A 20765-nucleotide genomic window follows, 5' to 3' on the forward strand; every position below is an offset into this window, starting at 1 on the left:
ACTAGCCGAGATGACCGGCAGAATTCGAGACCAGGGAGAAGAAAGGATGGAAGAAGACTGGAGGAAATTTAAGACTTATTTACAAAAATATTGTAATCTGGCTGAGTGCTGAATAGGATGCCAGTGCAGACAATTGTCTACCATTAAAATAGATTTAAAGTCGAATTATATGTCAAACCAAATTAAGATTATTAATTAAGATGAGTTAAATGATAATTTGCTAGAAAATAATTTAATAATGATGTAAGTGTATGCGGGAGGTGTGGGGGAGTCCCATGTAACAATTGAAAGATGTTAAATGGATAACGATAAGTGCTTATTTGATATATGTTTTATTTGAAAACTTAATAAATATATTATAAAAAAAAAAAAAAGAGAGGTGAGAGGTTGATGGATCGTGTGCCATCCTCTGCACCAAAGAAAGAAGATAACGTCTGCATTGCAGCCAGAAGCTGAACAGACGGCTGGACACCAAGAGGGGGTGTTTTCCAAGCATCAGAGCCCCGGAAAGGTATGCTGAATATCGGGCTAAAAGTGTGAATGCAGATTGAATATTCTCTGGTTCACAAGAGCTGCGTTGGGAAAAACAGCTCTGAGAGCAAAGGCTTGCATACCAGAAATTCTTGTGGCTAGATAAGAAGAGGTATGCACAGTTGCTAGGCAACGACAGTCAGTACAGTGGAAAGTTACTGACACCTGGGGCTGGCTCAGTGAGAGCGAGAGTTGTTTTGTCTTCGCTTCTTTGCAAGGACTGTGAGACAGCTTGCGGATTGCCTGCCAGAAGGCAGTAAACAATCCAGAAAAGAGACTTTTGGATTTTACTAGCTCGAGTGTGAGAGCTGAGGCTTGGATTCAAAATGGATGCCAAGAAGAGGGAAGGCTTGCCTTACCCGCCTCCACTGACTAATGACAATTATTCATCTTGGTCTGTAAAGATGAAGGCCCTGCTGCAGCATCAGAGGATTTTTGGGGTGATTGAGAACCCCATCCCTCAAGCACCAACCCGAGGTTGGGAATCACAGAATGTGAAAGCCAGGACGGCTATAATTCTGTGTGTCTCGGATGATCAACTTGTGCATATTCAGGATTTGGAATACGCGCAAGAGATTTGGGAAACGCTGCGTAGAACACATCAGAGAGATGCTGGATCTTCAGCGTTGTTGTATTTTGAGAAGCTGACCAATCTGAGGCTTGCGCCTGATGGAGATGTTCAAGCGCACCTGACGGAAATGAAATATCTGCGCCAACAGATGCTGGAACGCAATTTCCGTCTACAGGAGGAAGTGTTTTGCTTCATGATGATAAACAGCTTAAATCGGACTTACAAAACGGTTGCCAGTCAGCTTGGTTCCCTTCCGGCGAACGATTTGACCGCGGAGAGGGTGTCTGCCGTAGTTTTGAATGAACACGACAGGCTTGCTGCACTGGAGGTGAAGGACAGGGGGAGGGAAGAACGGAGTTCTAATTCCCCTACTGATGTTGCTACTGGAGAGACTGCTGTAGCTTTGAACGTTGTCCGATGTTACAATTGTGGACAGGCTGGGCATCTTCAGCGGAACTGCAAGAAGCCACGCCAGCCAAAAGGAGCTGAAGGCCGCTCAGCAAAGCCTGAGGCAGCAGGCAAAGGTCATACCAAGTCTTCGGTGAAACCTGCAAAGGCCCTGATGGCGAAAGGAACCACGCCAGATGTTGGACACTCGTTTATAATCGATACGGGCTGTAATTTTCATATGTCCCCAAACAAAGGACTTTTTTCAACGTTTAAGAAGCAAAGCTTTGCTGTGAAACAAGCCAACGGTCAGGAGCTGGAAGCGACCAGGATTGGAACTGTGTATCTTAGAACTCTGAACCTGACTATACACAATGTTTACTTGGTTCCTGAATTGAAGTTCAATCTGCTGAGTGTTTCGCAGATTGCAAAGAAAGGACTGAAACTGTCCTATGATGCTGAGAGCTGCAAGATCTTCAAAGATGGAGAGTTGTATCTTTCTGCCAGAGAGAAAGATGGACTGTATTTGTTGACTTTTGACCAAAGTGATTACATGGAATGTAATTCTGAGTCTAACTTGATTTCTCTTGCAGGTGTGACCAAAACGAGCGCCAAGAAGGTGGCCAGGGTCGACAGAGCGTTTCAGCGGGTGTATGCTGATGTGATTGGTCCTCTAGAACCATCTAGAGGCAATGCAAGATTTTATCTTGTGTGTGTGGATCATTTCTCTAACTTTGTCTGGATTTATGTGTTAAAGAGGCCACAGGAAGCCTTGGAAAGGTTTCAGGAGTTTTGTGACAAGGTTAAAGATATGCATGATGCTAACATTGATTGTCTTTTGACAGATGAGAAGCAGATCTTTCTTTTACAGGATTTCCAGAGGTTCCTGCAGAAGAAAGGGATAAGACACAAGGTTGCTGTTTCAGCGGAAGCGTGGAACAGGGGTGTCTGTGTACGGGTGAACAAAGAATTGCAAAAGGGGATGAATGCGCAATTGCTTAGTTCACATCTGCCACATGAGTTCTGGGCGGAGTCACTCATGTCGTTTTGTTATGCGTGGGTGAGAAAGGTTTCGAAAGAGTTGGGAAGTTCTCCTTTTGAGAAACTGTTCCAGAGAAAACCTTCTGTTGCCCATTTCAAGGTTTTTGGGTCTCATGTGAAGACAGAAGCTCCAGGTGGAGTAAAGAATGCCAGAGGCATTTTTGTGGGATATGAGAAGGGTCTCTACAGAGTAATTTTGTCTGAATCTGGTCAGGTGATTCTCACAAAATTTCTAGAGAGTGCTCCTGAACAGGAGAGAGTGATAGTACACACATTTCCCACAGAGGACAACGATGATGATGAAGATTTCACAGAGTACAGTGGTACTGAGAGCGACAGTGATAGCTCAGAGAGCTCAGTTGTCACAGTCATTGAGAGGAAATCTCACACAACGGATAGACCTTCACAGGTGAAGGAAGAACCACTGTTTACTATTGGAACTGGTTCTCCAAAGAGTCCTGAGACTGAACCAGTGAGCAGAGAGGATCAGCACCTCTTACGCAGGTCTGAGAGAGTCACAAAGGGTGAACCACCCAAAAGGTACTCAGAAGAGTTTGCTAACTTAGCTGTTGCATGTGTTGCTGTTGTACACAACCGAGGACAGGTTGGAGCTGTGTCTAAGTCAGAGACAAAGACACAACAGAGAGTTGCTAGCCAAGGTAATGCAGATGCACTCATTCCTTGGAAGCCAGACAACCAGAGAGGTACACTGGGGAAACCAGTGGCGGGGAGTTCCAAGGGTGGAACTGAAACAACAGGGAAGTGTTATGTGTATAACAACTGTTTGTTTTCTTCTCTGGATCATGCTTTGCTTGCCGCAACACGCATTGATTCTTTTGGGGGAGGTTGTTACGAAAAAGGAGCAATGCTGCTGAGTGCTCCAGATGGCTGGAAAGCCAAACAGGATGTTGATGTTTTGGGACTGTACCGTGGGAACAAGGGACAGTCTATTATGTGCACTGAGCACCGGATGTTAGCTCAGAGTGTCACATGACCCTGTACTGGAAGTACATGGGAGGAGTTTTTCTCTCTCTGCTGTGGCTGTAAAGAGAGTGCAGACATGATTTCTCTGCACTGCTGGAAAGACAGAAATAAAGGCATGTAAAGACATTTCTGTCTGTCTCTTTCCCCTCCCTGGGGATGGCAGGGAAGAGGGGAGGAGTGGTTGTGTTCTTCTCACGTTCGTGAGAAGGATCGGCCGATAGAGATCTGGCCTTGTCTTGCCGGGAGCCGAGACGGGGGAGATCAACAAGGAATCCAAGCCGGGCACCTGGAGAGTGGCCAATTCCTCTGACTGATTAGGGCTTCAGATTCCGACAGATTGAACCTACTTAGATAGGCAAGGAATGCAGACTTGACTGTTGAATGGCAAAACAGAACACTGGGAGGGTGATAGGGTGAGGAGGAATGGAATGGAGTATCTTAGGAACGTAGAGCCAGCAAGTTGGCTGGAACCCTGGGCAGGAGGACTCCACACTGCGGTATGACATTGCAGGCCCCACTTGTAAGAATTTGAATTTGTATATAAGAATTGGTGCTTCACTGCACAATATCTGACTAGACTTCCTTGCTTCACTTTCCAGCTTTCTATGAATAATTTGTCTGTTTATCCATGCCTTCATTTAGGATGTTTAAAAGGCTGTCCTCTCTTGTTCCAAACTTTTTTTCTTCCCAGGACCAAGGGACAGTCATGATTACCCTTTATAAACCCCTTGGAATGCTCTGCTTGATTAAATGATTCCTAAGAAATTAATTCTTCCTCTTTTTCTCTCTCTCTCCCCCTCCTTTCTTCATTAGACACTCACGGCAGGTTTTCAATTTGCCAGCTGGATTATTTGCATAAGCTTCTGCTGGCTGGCTGTAAACACATTGCGAGGCTTTTCTGTTTATGCCACACGTTTGCCTGAGACAGTTCCTTTTGTGCAGACTGTCTGCTATTTTTACTCCCTGATTACACACACAGCACTAAATATTGAGGTATTTGGTTCAAGGAAATGGGGCTACACTGACAAGTCATCAGGCAGACGCTCCTGTAAGTCCCCTGCGTGACTATTTCAACAGATCTTTATATCATGTCTGGATGTGCTTGTTAAATAGCAGCCATGGGGAGATCAGGATTCCAGGATGGGGAAGGAGATGAATCTCCTTCCTCCTTCTCCACTGTCCCAATGAAAACTGCCTACCCCAAAACTCCCTGGCTGCCAGAGCTAAACCGCCATTGCAGCCAGTTTCAATGACTATTTTAGATTATTGCATTTTTCATGGATCTGTTGTATCTTTTATCATGTGTTTGGCAACTGCCCTGGGATCAGTTTGATATAAATTTTAGAAACTAGGGGCTGTCATCCCTGCTTGCTGCACTCATCAATCTCACCTACCCACCAATCTCTTGCCAAACTCCTGTCCCTTGCACCTGACCAATCCTTCCTTCCTTCCTTTACACCTGACTAGATCTCCTCCCTTTATACCTCAATCCCCCTTGCATACCCCCTCACAGTTCATCCAAACCTCCTTGCTTCTTCTCCTCCCCACTCTCTGATACAGCTCCCTTCTCTGCTAAACAGCTCACCTGGGTCCTCTTGCCTCCTATGCTGCTTTCTCACTCGCCTGCCTACCAGCCATTCCTGTCCTCATACAGGACTTGGCCTGGCCATTGATACCCCTGCCTCAGACCAACTGGAATTCTGAAAATTTGGCTTCCACTTTGAAGTAGGGACAGTGGCAGAATTCACAACAAACAGATCAAGTATTGAACTGTCCCCTAGTCTGCTTGGCCTCTATTTTTGTGTAGCAACAACTCTTTGCAGATCTCCTGGTGGAATTTTTAAATAATTTTCAATAACTGTCTGCTAACTTGGTACTGCTAAAATGTGTATTCACTTTAACTTCTGTCTCATTGATTCCCTGTTGAGTGGATTATATTAGCTATTAACTGACATTAACATTCATTGTTTTATTGTTAACCTTCTCACTTTTTTTGTCCCTTGTGTCTTAGCCAACCCTCACACAGAAATCACAGTTGCTGTCTGGCATCTTAATGTGAATCAATATATTTTAATTCATGGGTAGGCAAACTAAGGCCTGGGGGCCGGATCTGGCCCAATCACCTTCTAAATCCGGCCCATGGACGGTCCGGGAATCAGCGTGTTTTTACATGATTAGAATGTGTCCTTTTATTTAAAATGCATCTGGGGTTACATCTGGGGCCTGCCTGGGGTTTTTACATGAGTAGAATGTATGCTTTTATTTAAAATACATCTCTGGGTTATTTGTGGGGCATAGGAATTCATTCATTTCCCCCCTCCAAAAAAATATAGTCCGGTCCCCCACAAGGTCTGAGGGACAGTGGACCAGCTCCCTGCTGAAAAAGTTTGCTGACCCCTGTATTAATGTAACCAAACATAGACTCTGCTTATATTTTGTTGGTGTTAAAATGTGAGTCTGATACATATTTTTGTAATAACATAATTGCATTATTTATTATTACAGTGGTACCTCGGGTTACATATGCTTCAGGTTACATACGCTTCAGGTTACAGACTCCGCTAACCCAGAAATAGTACCTCTGGTTAAGAACTTTGCTTCAGGATGAGAACAGAAATTGTGCTCCGGCGGCGCGGCAGCAGTGGGAGGCCCCATTAGCTAAAGTGGTGCTTCAGGTTAAGAACAGTTTCAGGTTAAGAACGGATCTCTGGAACGAATTAAGTACTTAACCTGAGGTACCACTGTACATTGTAATAAACAGTTAGTTTCCTATCATCCTGTTGATGCTTATTACTTTTCATTATTGATCCATGCAAAAGTACAAAGGGCATTTTTTGATCTTTTTTCTGGGCAGAGTGTGTGGACTGGTTGGTGGGAGGGATCTGTAACTCTGTGTGTGTGTGTGTGTGTGTGTGTGTGTGTGTGTGTGTGTCCTTCACCCCTCAGCCTCACTTGAACAGACAATAACCCTGAAGGAAGATGCATACTTCAGTGGGCAATTACCGACTCATTGAGTTTTCACCAGCTCATCATCATAAAAACATGTAAACAATAATGTTGTTTTTGAAAAAGCTAAAGGAAAGGACTGGGAATAGTTAAAACTGAGGCGAAATGGTATGGGCGATGAGTCTGTTGAAATGTAGCCTGAACTGGTACCAAGAATCTGATCACATCCTTACTATGGTCCAGGATAGAAATTAATTATCAAGAAACAAAGGACATGCTTCAATCAATGGAAGCACTCTTTAAGTTAGACTGATCTCCATATTCCCATGGGAGAGTTAAGCTGGTCTAATGATTAGAGAGCTTAAAAGTAGTAATTTATTTTGGGGCGGGAAAAGATTTTGAGAGCTGCCCTTGGAAATAGTATCGGAGAAGAGAGTTCTTTCTGATTGTCATTATAGCCATTGTGATTGAGAGCTTAGGCAGGACTGGAATAAGCAGGACTGGAATAATGAGAAACGCTGCTAGAGCGAAGTTATCTAAAGATTCTCCCTCTTACACATAGGCAACTGAGATCTCTCTAAGGTTACAATCTAACGCAGCAAAGCACCCTGAATTCCATAAGAACATTTCTGTTTAGGCACACTGCCATCTTGGATTATTTCCAGAGGACTACCATTGTCAGTCTCTTGTAGTCTTGTTAAAGACTAACAAAAATATTAAGGAAAAGTTTTTTGTAGGCTATGGTCCACTTTGTCATATGCATCAAATTTTATCCTGCATTGTAATCCATTGTATGGTTTGGGTGTGAGATAAGAAGAAAATGAAATGCAGAAAAGTACAGATGGGGATACGTGCATTATTAACAATGGTCATTCACAAAAACCAGGCATGTTGACAACACAGACTCCTGGCATTTCCTTGCTAACTATCTCTCACCTCAGGGAGTGACTTTCCCCATTTGCTGTCCGGCCCACAGAGTCTCTGTTCATGGCATTCTTAATGGGACAGCACCCATTTCTTTGAGCTCTTTGAATGGTCCATCTCTCCAGGTGGACAATTTATTAGCCTGGCTTGTAATTTGACATGGCTTATATTTTTAACATGCGAAATTCAATGTCTGGCACCCTGGAATTAGAACAGGGGAGGGGTCCAGAATTACAAGGGGAGTCCAGGAACCCCAGAAACTTATAACAATATTAAAGGTGTGTTTTAAAAGCTGTGTTGAAAGCTCACCTTTGTTTTTGATTAATGCCACAACAAGCCCCACAAAAAGGGACTTACTCTTATTTCCCCCGATGTTTTTACTGTTTGAATGAGTGCTAAGGGGGCTCTTCATAACTCTGGTATAGGAAACATAGAAGTTAATGTTTAATGCAGGAGAGATCGCAAGAAAAGACAGCCAAGGGAAGGGGGAGCACCTCAAATGAACAAGACAAAAAGGGGAAGAAGCTCTGGTGCTCAGTGGTGTACAGCACTGTATTGTAGCTCAACTCCTTTTGGGGTAAAAAACCCCTCCACCCTCATTCAGGAGCCTGAAAAACCTGAAAATCCTTAGCATTCAAAACACCTGGTTCTTAAAATTGAAGCACCTCAAGAAACAGCTTATGAAAGAGCTTGAAAAGGTAGTAAAGCAAAAACTAAAATAAAATCTCTCTCCACATCTGTGTTAAACTTCTGATCCAGAGAAAGACCTCCATTAGCACATCTGCACCAGCACAATATGACAGGAGAGCTTGTTCCTCAGGAGAAGAAGAGTGCTGATAAGGTTGGAATGAGCTGCAGAATTGGCCTTGCCTCCATGGTTAACTCAACCTAATGACATTGTGGGAAATGATTCACATTCCACTGTGCTGATGTGCAAAGGGAGCTTTAGTCATGCTTATGTACAGCTGCTGGGGGAGACCACACAGTGACCAGGAATGCCATATCATCAGTAGGATGATAGCACCCACTTCTATTTTAATTTTCCATCAAAATCAGGAAGATCACAGGGAACATCCTTAAATGACTGTCTGGGTATGATTATGGGCTGAATGGGTTTAACAAATTGAGATGCAATCATTTGATGATGGTATGAGAGATGAAGCTAGTGAAGGATGCTGCTTCTTGCCTCTTCACTGAGCAAATTGGCTATTTTGAATATTGATATTGTGAGCCACCTTGAGATTGAGGGAATAGGTGGTATGATTTTTTTTTTTTAAAGGCTGATCACCGAAGAATTGATGCTTTTGAATTATGGTGCTGGAGGAGACTCTTGAGAGTCCCATGGACTGCAAGAAGATCAAACCTCTCCATTCTTAAGGAAATCAGCCCTGAGTGCTCACTGGAAGGACAGATCCTGAAGCTGAGGCTCCAATACTTTGGCCACCTCATGAGAAGAGAAGACTCCCTGGAAAAGAACCTGATGCTGGGAAAGATGGAGGGCACAAGGACAAGGGGATCACAGAGGACGAGATGGTTGGACAGTGTTCTCGAAGCTACCAGCATGAGTCTGACCAAACTGTGGGAGGCAGTGGAAGACAGGAGTGCCTGGCGTGCTCTGGTCCATGGGGTCACGAAGAGTCGGACATAACTAAACATCAACAAGAACAATACACACATATATGGATCTCATAGATGGATCTCCAACAGTTTGGATTTGGAAGAAGGGGGATAAAATTCCCAGAAATTTTCTCAGAAAACTCGTTTGACAAATTGTGGGGGGATCTCTAAATGCTGAATGAAATTCTGTCAGCCCATTGCTTCCTTCATCCACCACTATGAGCTAACAGAGGAGCAAAAGGAGAAGGAACCAAGACTTCCAATCACTTCCAAAGCAGGACTAAACTTATCACCCATCATCTGGTGCAGCTGATCCCTGCAAAAACCAGGCTCGATCTCCCCACCGAAGTTCAATCCTTCTTGGTTGGGCTGCATGAGTGAGTTCCCCTTAGAAAGTAGGATTGAACTCACTGCCCACCAACTGATGTGAGGGGATGTCATTCCTGGTTGGTTTAGACATCAAATGATCGACAGTTGGGTGATCTCTTCCACCTGTCAAAATTGGCTCATGGGGGCAAGGGATAGAAATATATAGGACTCACCAGGTCAATCCATCTGTCAGATAAAAGTATCTGAAACAGGATGGCTGCCCCTCTGAGTGCTGACCAGACCCATATTTGCTGGGCTTCAACAAACTTACTTTACCATGCACCTGGGACCTTCAGTGGGACAAGTTAGTTGCAACTACCTGCAAGTCCTGTTGATTTCATCAACACCAAGATGCAACTAATTTTCAAAGTTCATGTTAATTCAGTTTCATTGAGGGGAGGGGGAATCTTGTTCATATCAAACAACAGTTTTGTGCCCCAGTTCTTTATCACCATGCCTTCTGTTATGGAAATCTGAGGATGCCAAACATTATAGACACTATAGAGAGCCAGCGTGGTGTAGTGGCTAAGAGCGGTAGTCTCGTAATCTGGTGAACCGGGTTCGCGTTTCCGCTCCTCCACATGCAGCTGCTGGGTGACCTTGGGCCAGTCACACTTCTTTGAAGTCTCTCAGTCCCACTCACCTCACAGAGTGTTTGTTGTGGGGGAGGAAGGGAAAGGAGAATGTTAGCCGCTTTGAGACTCCTTAAAGGGAGTGAAAGGTGGGATATCAAATCCAAACTCTTCTTCTATAAACTACACAGAGTGTTTCTTATATGACCCTGACTTGTTCTGAAATAAGGAACACCACACAGTTAAATAAGGGACTGGACCATCAATGTAACTTGCATTGATGCTCCTGCTTGTTTATCTGTATCCAAGATGGTACATTGCAGACACCTGCACCAGTATTACATCTTCTATATTTCCTAGAGACATTTTGTGAATAAAAACCATCTTCACAGAATCATTCTTTGAGCTTCATGTTCTCTGTAATATATTAAATAAGCGTCCCTCAGTTCCACCCTGGGGCTTTCCTTGTTGACGATCCAAGACAAAGATGTAAAGTCGCCTCCCATCCAACTCCTTTGTAGCCCGTGGAGCAAGTTTGCCTTTCCTCCTTGGTGGTCACAATTAGGAGTTCTTGTCTCAAAGCTTTTGTTCCACTCTCTCCAACTTTCCCACATGATCAGTGTCATCCAGGCAATTAGGCACTCACATTTACAAATTCTACCCAAGGAACACTTTGCTAATGATGAAAAGCAGATATGAAGTGATAGCAGAATGCTGTGTGTGTGTGTGTGTGTGTGTGTGTGTGTGGTGCAGCAACTACACTCAGTGTTTCTATGACAACATTCAATGGCACCATACTTCAAAAGCACTGTACCTTTTCTTTGGTTTGTGAATTGATCCTCCACTTTATCTGAAGCCAAGGTTTGCTTTCATTGCTTTTCTTTGTGTTTATTGATGAACCATCATCTCACTTCCATTATCTTTGTCGCATCCCCAGTTAGAGTGACCTTGAGTCTGCAACACTGATCAGCAGTCATTTCACAATGACAGGGGAGGATTCAACAGAGTGACTGGGAGGCAGACTTTTTATTAGAGGCAAGTGTAAATGTTTCCTTTATAGGACTGGGCGATGATATTTATGCCTTTGCTTATCGTAGCTGTACTAGAGAGATATCATCTTAGCTCTAACAATGCTGCTGAGGCCTGCCAAAGCCATTCACCCTTAAGAAGGGAACTGGTTTGACCAATTCATGATGCTCACTTGTAGATTCTAATGTCGCAGATCTGGAATCACAGGTCTGGAAGGGATCCATAGCTACCATCCAGGCCAGCCCTGCCCCCAAGTCTATAACAATATGCATTTCTGCAAGCAATTACCCCTTAAACAGAATGTATTCTTGTACATTATTTTCACTAACGTACACATGCATTGTTTCCTAGCAGAAGCTTTTCTACACAGATCTTGGGTTGAAGAAATGTACTGGGAAATTCATAGGTTTGTGAATTTTGCAGATTTATGAATTTCATAGACCTGTGTTCTGATTCACATTTTGGTTTAGGATGTGTGAATTGCACAAGTTAAAATGCAGAGTGAACGTATTCCTACCCCATCCTTAGTGGCAGTCAGGTCTTGATACGTATACAGACTGCCATACTGCAGCTACACCACTCAAAATAATAGCAATCTTGGTTTCTCCTCTAGATTCATGAAGGTAGCTCCTTGCTTCAACATGAAGTGTGTAAGGAGGTGATGCTTAATAAGGCAGTGGGCATCACAAGTAATTAGTTCTGTGGGTGATACAAAGCATAGAAATATAGGATGGCAGAGCAAGTAGCTCATCTGTTTATGGATCAGCCTAGACAAAGACAGACGGCGTCAAGGGGGAAAGTGAGAACTAATTTCAGAAACTGCAAGAATGCAGACTCGAACTTGGAAAACTGAGCAGGTTTCTTTCAAGGGCTTCTGTTGGAGGGATGTAGGTTGTGCATGGTGTCACTAGTTTCCCCTCTGCAGTGACTTCTTTCAAGTAAGAGCATAGGGCTCCTGGACCATTCAGTATTCACCTCAAGCTAGACAGATGGACCTCACATGGTTGTGGAACAATCCACCCTGTGACCCCAGCTCTGAGTTGTGGAGAACAGGGATATTCACAATGACCCTTGGTAAAGGTAAAAAAAAAAAAGGTAAAGGACCCCTGGGTGGTTAAATTCAGTCAAAGGCAACTATGGAGTGTGGTGCTCATCTCGCTTCAAGTCAAGGGAGCTGGCGTTTGTCCATAGACAGCTTTTTGGGTCATGTGGCTAGCATGACTAAACTGCTTCTGGTGCAACAGAACACTGTGACAAGTGCCAGAGCGCATGGAAATGCCATTTACCTTCCTGCCATGGTGGTACCTATTTAACTACTTGCACCGATGTGCTTTCAAATTGCTAGGTTGGCAGGAGCTGGCGCTCAACCCATCACACGGATTCTAACCCATATCAAACCTCTAACTAGAAGGTCCATCCCTGCATTAGCCATTCGTGATATGTTGCTTGTGGCAAAGCTCTCATATTCAAAAACCAAGAGGGGCTGTCAATTATAATTTTTTAATCTGCAGTCATAACTTATGCCAATTATGGTTATTAAGCAGTGTGTGTGTGTGTTTCAATAAGTCTAACTGGGATAGCTAGCTCAGTCAGTAGAGCATGAGACTCTTAATCTTAAGGTTGTGGGTTCGAGATTAGACTAGATGGGGTTGAACTAGATGACCCTCGTGGTCCCTTCCAACTCTGCAATTCTCTGATTCTAAGTCTATCCAGACTCAACTGTTTATGCACCAGCATGATACATTTTGGACTCGTGACATGTCTTGTCTGCCAAGGGTTTGACCTAGCTGCAAAGCGCTGGTCATTCTGGACTCCCTGTAAAACTGTGTGCGATGGAGAAGATCTCTATAGAAAAGCAGGCTGCTTTTGCTCCAAGTCTTTTGCTCCAAAGAACTGACAGAAGTTCTTTTGGAATACAAATAGGTCCATCAATTCCGAGACGTCTACCCAGGTGCAAAAGCTGGAGCCTTGAGCTCATGCTCGGAAGAGTTTTCCGCAGCCTAATATCTGTATGCTTTTGCCATTGTATACTGCTGCTTTTATGCCATCTGTCGCACTTATTTACAGTTGGAACGCCTCTGCTCTTACCTAGGAAATCTGTAGCAGAGCTGGCTGGCTGAACTAATGGGCTGCGATGCTCACTGCTGGCAATTTGAGCTAAAACCCTGAATTGATGTATCAAGAAAACCACCCATCTCCATGAGGATTCATGTGCGGCAGGCTGTTCAGTTTCAGATATTCTTTTCATAAGCCGCAACATGCCATCATGCCTCTTATCTCCTGCTGACTTACTTCCATCAGCAGAATATTAATGGGGGGGGGGGAATGAGAGCACTAACATCTCAGATACTTGCAAGCATTATTGGGGGGGCTTTGCTCTGTCATCCTGGCAGGCTCTGCTGATATCAGGGGTGCTAGCAGGCTCTAAAGCATGCTAATAAGATAGCAACCTCGTACCTTTCTTTAAAAAATATACGGCCATGGGACATATTGCCATATGTCTCAATGTTAGACATAGTTCTCCTGGCTTTTTCCAGCATCCATGTTTATTAGCAGCAACAAAGTTGGGCAAGGACAGGGCCAGGGCATGAAATGGGTGAGCAGGGCAGTGGGCAGGTAAGATGCTCCATAGTTTAAAGATATAGACGAGGGTTTCCCAAATTTGGGTCTGCAGCTTATTTTGGGCAACAACTCCCAACATCCCTAAATAGCAGGGCAGTGGTCAGAGATGATGGGGATTGTAGTCCAAAACCAGCTGGAGGCCCGAGTTTGGGAAACCCTGAGATAAACAAACTGGGCCATGCCCAGAGAAGGGTGACAAATATGGTGAGGGGGCCTATAAAATCCTATGGTGGGTGGCTAAGCTATGGCCATCCAGATGTTGTTGGACTCCTATCAGCCCCATGGCCAATAGCCAGGGGTGTTGGGAGTTGTAGTCCAGCAATATCTGGAGGGCAACAGATTAGCCTTTCCTGTTTGGCAAAGAAAGTCTGGAGGAGTTGGGTGATGGCATTGTTTCAAAGGTTGTGTGCCACCCAGTATCTCTGCTGAGTGGTAGCAAGATTCTAGGGAGTTTCCAGGCACTTGCTCAGGGTTGTGTTTCTGTTGGGAAATCAAAGCACTGTGGCAACTAGGGCCTTTAAGAAATATGGCTTCTGGTACACATATTTACACCTGGGTCTGCTTTGGTGAGAGTTCAGAGTATTACATTTCAATGGGGGATTGTTCCCCACCGCTGTGCAGCATTGGAGTCCAATACATCTGCCTCTTTCCATATGAACCTACCCAGACCCTGAGATCATCTTCTGAGGCCCTTCTTCGTGTGTCACCTCCTTGAGAGGTCCAGAGGGTGGCAACACGAGAATGGGCCTTCTCTGCAGTGGCTCCCCGTCTGTGGAATGCTCTCCCCAGGGAAGTTCACCTGGCGCCTTCATTATACACCTTTAGGCGCCAGGCAAAAACATTCCTTTTTAACCAGGCCTTTGGTTGATCTGATTTACATCCTATGCCCTTTTAAAATGTGGGGGTTTTTTGGGGGGGGCTATTGGGTTGTTGTCTTTATTTTTATTAGGTATTTTGTGGCTTTATATCTTGATTTTATTCTGTGAACCACCCTGAGACCCCTGGGTATAGGGCAGTATATAAATTCAATAAATAATAATTATAATAATAATCCTGCACACCATCTCTGGGCTTTTGTCCCAGCCTGGCAAGATGTTCTGGCCTTCTCAGCCACTCATGAAGTTCTATCCATTTCCTTTCTCCTTCTCAAGAACCCCTGCCCTGAGCAACTCCTCCCCATCTGTCTGCTTACCCCCTTATCCAGACCTCTGTTTTTTGTTTTTTTTAAAAGACATCATTTTTTCCCTGTGTGACATCATGCCCCTCTCACCCTGGCAACCTCATCCCCTCACCAGCCTGGTTGATGGTTTCCACTGATGACTTAATGACTTGCTTCCAAGCTCCTCCTGTCATTCTTAATGACTTCTATCTCAGGTGAAGCCCTGGCACCTTCCCTTCTATACTCCAAATATTATCTAAATTCTACCATTTATCAATTTCTAACATTCACTCATTCTAGCAGTTAAGGGTGCCCTCGCTCTCCCGCATCCTGTTACTTCACATCTGCAATAATGTGGTCATATTATTTATTGGCTGTCTGAAGGGCTGTCTGATAGGCAATGGAGCAAATTGTTACTTTAGAGGATATGACCCAAATCAGTTGGATCATATTATAGGAGAAAGGATATGGCCAAACATCAGAAAGAACCACCTGATACCATAAGCGGTTAGACAGTGGAACTGGCAGCCTCAGAAAGTGTAGAATTCTTCTTTGTTAAGAGGTTTGTAAACTGGGGCTGGCTGACTCCTTTCTGGGATGCTGTAGGAGAGGATCTCCTATATTAGCAGGTCTTATAGAGCTTATAGAGCCAGTGTGGTGTTGTGGTTAAGAGCAGTAGACTTGTAATCTGGGGAACCGGGTTCGATTCCCCGCTCCTCCACATGCAGCTGCTGGGTGACCTTGGGCCAGTCACACTTCTTTGAAGTCTCTCAGCCCCACTCACCTCACAGAGTGTTTGTTGTGGGGGAGGAAGGGGAAGGAGAATGTTAGCCGCTTTGAGACTCCTTAGGGTAGTGATAAAGTGGGATATCAAATCCAAACGCTTCTTCTGTTCTTATTTGATTCAGATTATTTGAGTCTATGCACAATATGAAGTCCAAAATGTGCCCGGTTACCTTCCTCTGGACTTCAGATTCAAGCTACTGCCGCAGATGGCTGAGTGAGTTCCAGAGGGCAAACACAAGCAACATGGGAAGCAATGGGTGTGGTTCAACCCACAGAGAAAAGCTGAGCTTAAATGGTGAGCTCAGAAACATAGGTTGTCTTGCCTTTACTATCTGGAGGATGTGGCATGAACAGGACCACCTACTTTGTAAGTGGTTCTAATATATTGAGGGAGAAAGTTGTTTTGAGGGCTCCTTAAACTCTCTCTCTGGATCATCCATCAGTGAAGTTTCACAGCGTGAGCACCAATTATAGCATCTAGCTCAGTCTGTACCAGTAAATTTCATAACCCAAGCCCTTTAACCTGCAGCCTTAGGAGAGCTGAAATGATTTTCTGTGTACAAGGAATAATATTTGGCCACTAAAAGCAAATAATCCAGAGGGAACATTCTTCACACACAGCCTTGTTGAGTTTCCACAGCTGAAATTCAGTCCTCCCTTTCGATCCCAAAATCGATTAAAACACTGAATAAAAAGGAGACTTTCCTGGTGTATATTTTAATGTAGTGGTGGAAAGGTTATTGGACTATTAAGAAAGAAATATTTTGAAGAGTTTCCTTATGTGCAAATCAGTGTTATTCTTCATTTTTAGTACATGTATGTATTATGCAGTGTTGCATTCAGTGGTATGGCTGGTGCTATTTGATGAATTTTTGAACTTACAGTTTGTGGAAACAAGAAGAGAGAAAGGCTGCTGTCTTTTGTAATATGGAAATCAATCAAATGCAATGTGGCTGTGGCCTTCCATTTTTTGAGAAAAGCAATCCTAAAGAGACATCTGAAGGCAGCCCTGTATAGGGAAGTTTTTTAAAAAAGTGTTTAATGTTTTATTGTGCTTTTATATATGCTGGAAGCCGCCCAGAGTGGCTGGGGCAACCCAGTCAAATGGATGGGGTATACATTATTATTATTAATAATAACAATAGTAATAATAATATTACTATTACTACTACTACTACTACTACTAATAGATGTCCCTATTCTCATCAGAGAAATTTTGGAGGGTATGAGTGTAGATTGGTGTTATATAGTCCCGGCAGCCACTCCCAGGCACCCGTCTAGCTGCTGCATTCTGGATTAGTTGTAGTTTCCAAGTAAAAGGTAGCCCCATGCAGAGTACATTTTGTTGTTGTTTAGTCGTTTAGTCGTGTCCGACTCTTCGTGACCCCATGGACCAGAGCACGCCAGGCACTTCTGTCTTCCACTGCCTCCCGCAGTTTAGTCAGACTCATGTTTGTAGCTTCGAAGACACTATCCAACCATCTCGTCCTCTGTCGTCCCCTTCTCCTTGTGCCCTCCATCTTTCCCAACATCAGGGTCTTTTCCAGGGAGTCTTCTCTTCTCATGAGGTGGCCAAAGTATTGGAGCCACAGCTTCACGATCTGTCCTTCCAGTGAGCACTCAGGGCTGATTTCCTTAAGAATGGATAGGTTTGATCTTCTTGCAGTCCATGGGACTCTCAAGAGTCTCCTCCAGCACCATAATTCAAAAGCATCAATTCTTCGACGATCAGCCTTCTTTATGGTCCAGCTCTCACTTCCATACATCACTACTGGGAAAACCATAGCTTTTACTATCAGACCTTTGTTGGCAAGGTGATGTCTCTACTTTTTAAGATGCTGTCTAGGTTGGTCATTGCTTTCCTCCCAAGAAGCAGGCGTCTCTTAATTTCGTGGCTGCTGTACATAGCAGTATATAAATTTTTTTATATATAAATAAGATGATGTAATATAAGTTGGTAGAAGGGGACTGCTTTGCTCAAGGGTCATAGCAGCAAAAGATGAAGAATGAATTTGAGCACCCAGAGCAAAACACCACCAGCAAAACTACTCCATTCAGGGGTATTTTACTAGGACCATATTTTGAATTAAATTATACCGGTGTGTGTGTGTGTGTGTGTGTGTGTGTGTTCTTTTACCCTAGAAGGAAATTATTATTTCTCACTATCTTTAGAATGATGTGCAAGACAAGAACGGTTTTTGAATGTGAGAAATCTCCGGATATCTCAGCTGGGCTAATACATTAAAAAATAGCTTTATGCACTGCAAATATGCTAGCCTGTAACTTGATTAATTATAAAGCCTGTGAAGCACCAGAAGTGAAACTGTGTGAAACACAGTGATAGTTCAACAATTAAAGGAGGGGTGTTTTTTTAAAAAATGTGTTTAATATGTAGATTTTTCATTAACCTGTTCTTATCAACTCAACATGCGACATTCAAACTTGCAAGTTATTTAACCCAACTTTTACAATGCACTTCAAACAAACATTTTCTCTCCCTCTCAAAATTTTAACTTTATGTTGAGCCCTGGCCTTGGAAATCAACTGGTGCAAATTCAGCCTGGTCCTCTGCTTATTGTGCTCTCAGCGTGGCTCTCACCTGTGGGATAGTTTTGTTTTGTTTTAAAATATTTTTATTCATTTTCAAAACATTTGTATACAATCAAATCACATTTTATCACACATTCCTCAATTTTGACTTCCTTCAGTTTCTCTGCCAATCTTTCGTTTAAATTTATATTGTAAACACATTTCTGAACTTAATATTGCCTTTAAAAATCACCTCTCACTTCTTACTCTCACCTGTGGGATAGTTTAGTAGGCAGAGCGTGAAACTCTTAATCTCAGGGTTTTGGGTTTGAGCCCCATGTTGGACCAAAGATTCCTGCATTGCAGGGGGTTGGACTAGATGACCCTTGTGGCACCTTCCAACTATACAATTCTATCATTTTAAGATCTTTGGTGACTTTGTGCTGATGGCCACATTGCTCCTCCTCTTTGCCCTCAATGCTCTGTTACCTTTTCTCCCTTCAGGCTGACCCAAGACAACAGGAATAGACTTGCCACAGAGACCCACCGGATTCAAAAGAAGTAGGGATGCTATCTCAGCATAACCACTGCAATTGGGGGGGGCATTTCTCTGGAAGCCTTGCTAAAAGCTTCCCAGGTAGCAAGTTGGAATATATATATATTGCTTTTTCAGCTCTTTCCTAGAGGAAGCTTCATCATCAGTGCTTCTGCGAGCTTTGCCCTGATTCTGTCACTTTGCCTCGTACATGTAGCCCTTAGCAGAAGCACAGAAAGGTAATAGCACCCATCTTGCAGTTTGATTCTTTAAGATAAATTAGAACATAAAGGTTAAGAAGCAAGAAACTGCCTGGAAGTTAAGTCCTGAAATGAAAATTCCCCAATTTGTCGTGTTCTTGCCCACAGGGGCTCTGAAAGGAGTTGTACATCTGTGTCCTACTGTTCACAGTGCACCTGCAACCACTTTGCACACTCGGTCCATTTCTCTTCTGTCCACACTGCAGGGGGTTGTGATCACAGTGTAGACCCGCAGTCAGCAGATTTGCAGTTTTTCTCCGAGTCCATAAAATAAATCAGATGCCTACTTCTCAAAGTGCCTGCTCCTTCCCACATTGCCAACAATTACGTGAGCTGAGATTGCAGGAAGTTTCTGTCAGGAAACCTTACGGAACCAGGACCGCCACCACCTTGGAAGGAACAGCAAACAGGACACCTCTAGGCAGCTTGGCAAAGGACTTTGGGGTTTTTTCCAACTTGCACCCCAGCATGGAACACCAGGCAACACATCGTCAGGTACCACACCAATGAAAACAGGCCTATGGACACTTTTTATTGGAGCTGTTAAAAATAGATGTGTTACTGTCCTTTGCATGCGTACCTCTTTGTGTGTACATGTAGAACAGCGGTTCTCAACCTGTGGGTCCCCAGATGTTGTTGGACTACAACTCCCATCATCCCTGACTTCTGGCCTTGCTAGCTAGGGGTGATGGGAGTTGTAGTTCAACAAAATCTGGGGACCCACAGGTTGAGAAAGGCTGATGTAGAGGAACACAGCAAAGGCAAAATCGCCACATGTGCAAAGCCACTCAGAGAACATGCTACAGTTGGGACTCAACAGTGCACTGTCTTTGTGGGTTGAGTCCGAACTAAACAGGCTCTACTTCTATGAAGCTTGCTCCCATGCAAATGGGCCCCATTGGGTGTGGCACCAACTATAAGATTCAGTTCAGACTCCAATTCAGTGCTTTGGAAAAGCTGAGCACTTTGAAGGCTGTCCAGTTCAGATCTGGGTCTGTCTGAGTTCACATTATCCAACCCCAACCCCAATTCACAACCAGGAAATTAAAAAAATGGTTGTAGCATTTTCTTCCTTTTGACAAAAGTAGCTGAAATTTGCAGGCAAGGCTTCCCCTCTAGAGTAGATAAAACCTATTCTTGTACTATTACAAGAAAATAGCTCTAATGGTTTTTGTGCTGGGCAATTAAATGTTCTCCCCCCCTTTTTTAAAGGAAACATCTATAACTTTTTGATTTGGGGGCAGGAAATTATAGAAATTACAAAATATCTCCTTCTAAGGATGTTAATCCTATCAAATTACAAAAGGTTAGCTGCAGCACTTTCCCCACTTAACCTTTGGTAGGAAATTGGCCTCTAAGCAATAATCGGGGTTTATAATTAATAGAAAGGCGACATCAGGGCTCTTGTGCAACACACCTTCAAAGTTGATTGGGAGGAGATTTTTTTTAAAAAAAGATTTGCTTTTGAGGTAAAATAATTCCCTCTAATTACAAGGTTGACTTGTCAGGCACAACTGAACTATCTATCTACTCTCTTTTCTTGTTGGTATTGTTCCCCCCCTCCCCCCGCAACCCTGGAGTTATTCCCATTTGCATTTTTTAAAGCATCTTAATTGTCAAGGTATCACAAAGAGATTTAGAGGTAGTCACTTCAACTCACACTGCCTTGTGCAGATCACCCTTTTCTTCTGACAAGTCCTTAATCCCTCCAAAGCTCCCCAATTTTGATTTGGGATTAATCCAAATATGATGCCTATTCCTAGTGCATAGGTTTACAGCCTTGGCTGCTAAGATAACGTGATTTCCCTTTGTCTGCACAAAAAGGCTATGGTACAAAAGGTCCTTGAACCTTTCAGTTTTGCACTTAGAAGATCTAATAGATGTAACTTTACCAGCTCCCCAC

General features: G+C 43.6%; 1 long non-coding RNA gene across 1 annotated transcript in view; it reads right to left on the bottom strand.

Moving 5' to 3' along the window:
* Window positions 1-15448: 15448 nt before the first annotated feature.
* The window catches only part of LOC310760617, a 99516-nt gene continuing 94199 nt past the window's right edge, over window positions 15449-20765 (bottom strand). The window contains exon 3 of the long non-coding RNA XR_014547068.1: window positions 15449-15510. This is a non-coding gene — a long non-coding RNA (uncharacterized lncRNA). The remainder of the gene's footprint in view (window positions 15511-20765) is intronic.

The sequence above is a fragment of the Podarcis filfolensis genome (genome assembly GCF_964270895.1).
Source record: "Podarcis filfolensis genome assembly, chromosome: 4".
NCBI lineage: Eukaryota > Metazoa > Chordata > Lepidosauria > Squamata > Lacertidae > Podarcis > Podarcis filfolensis.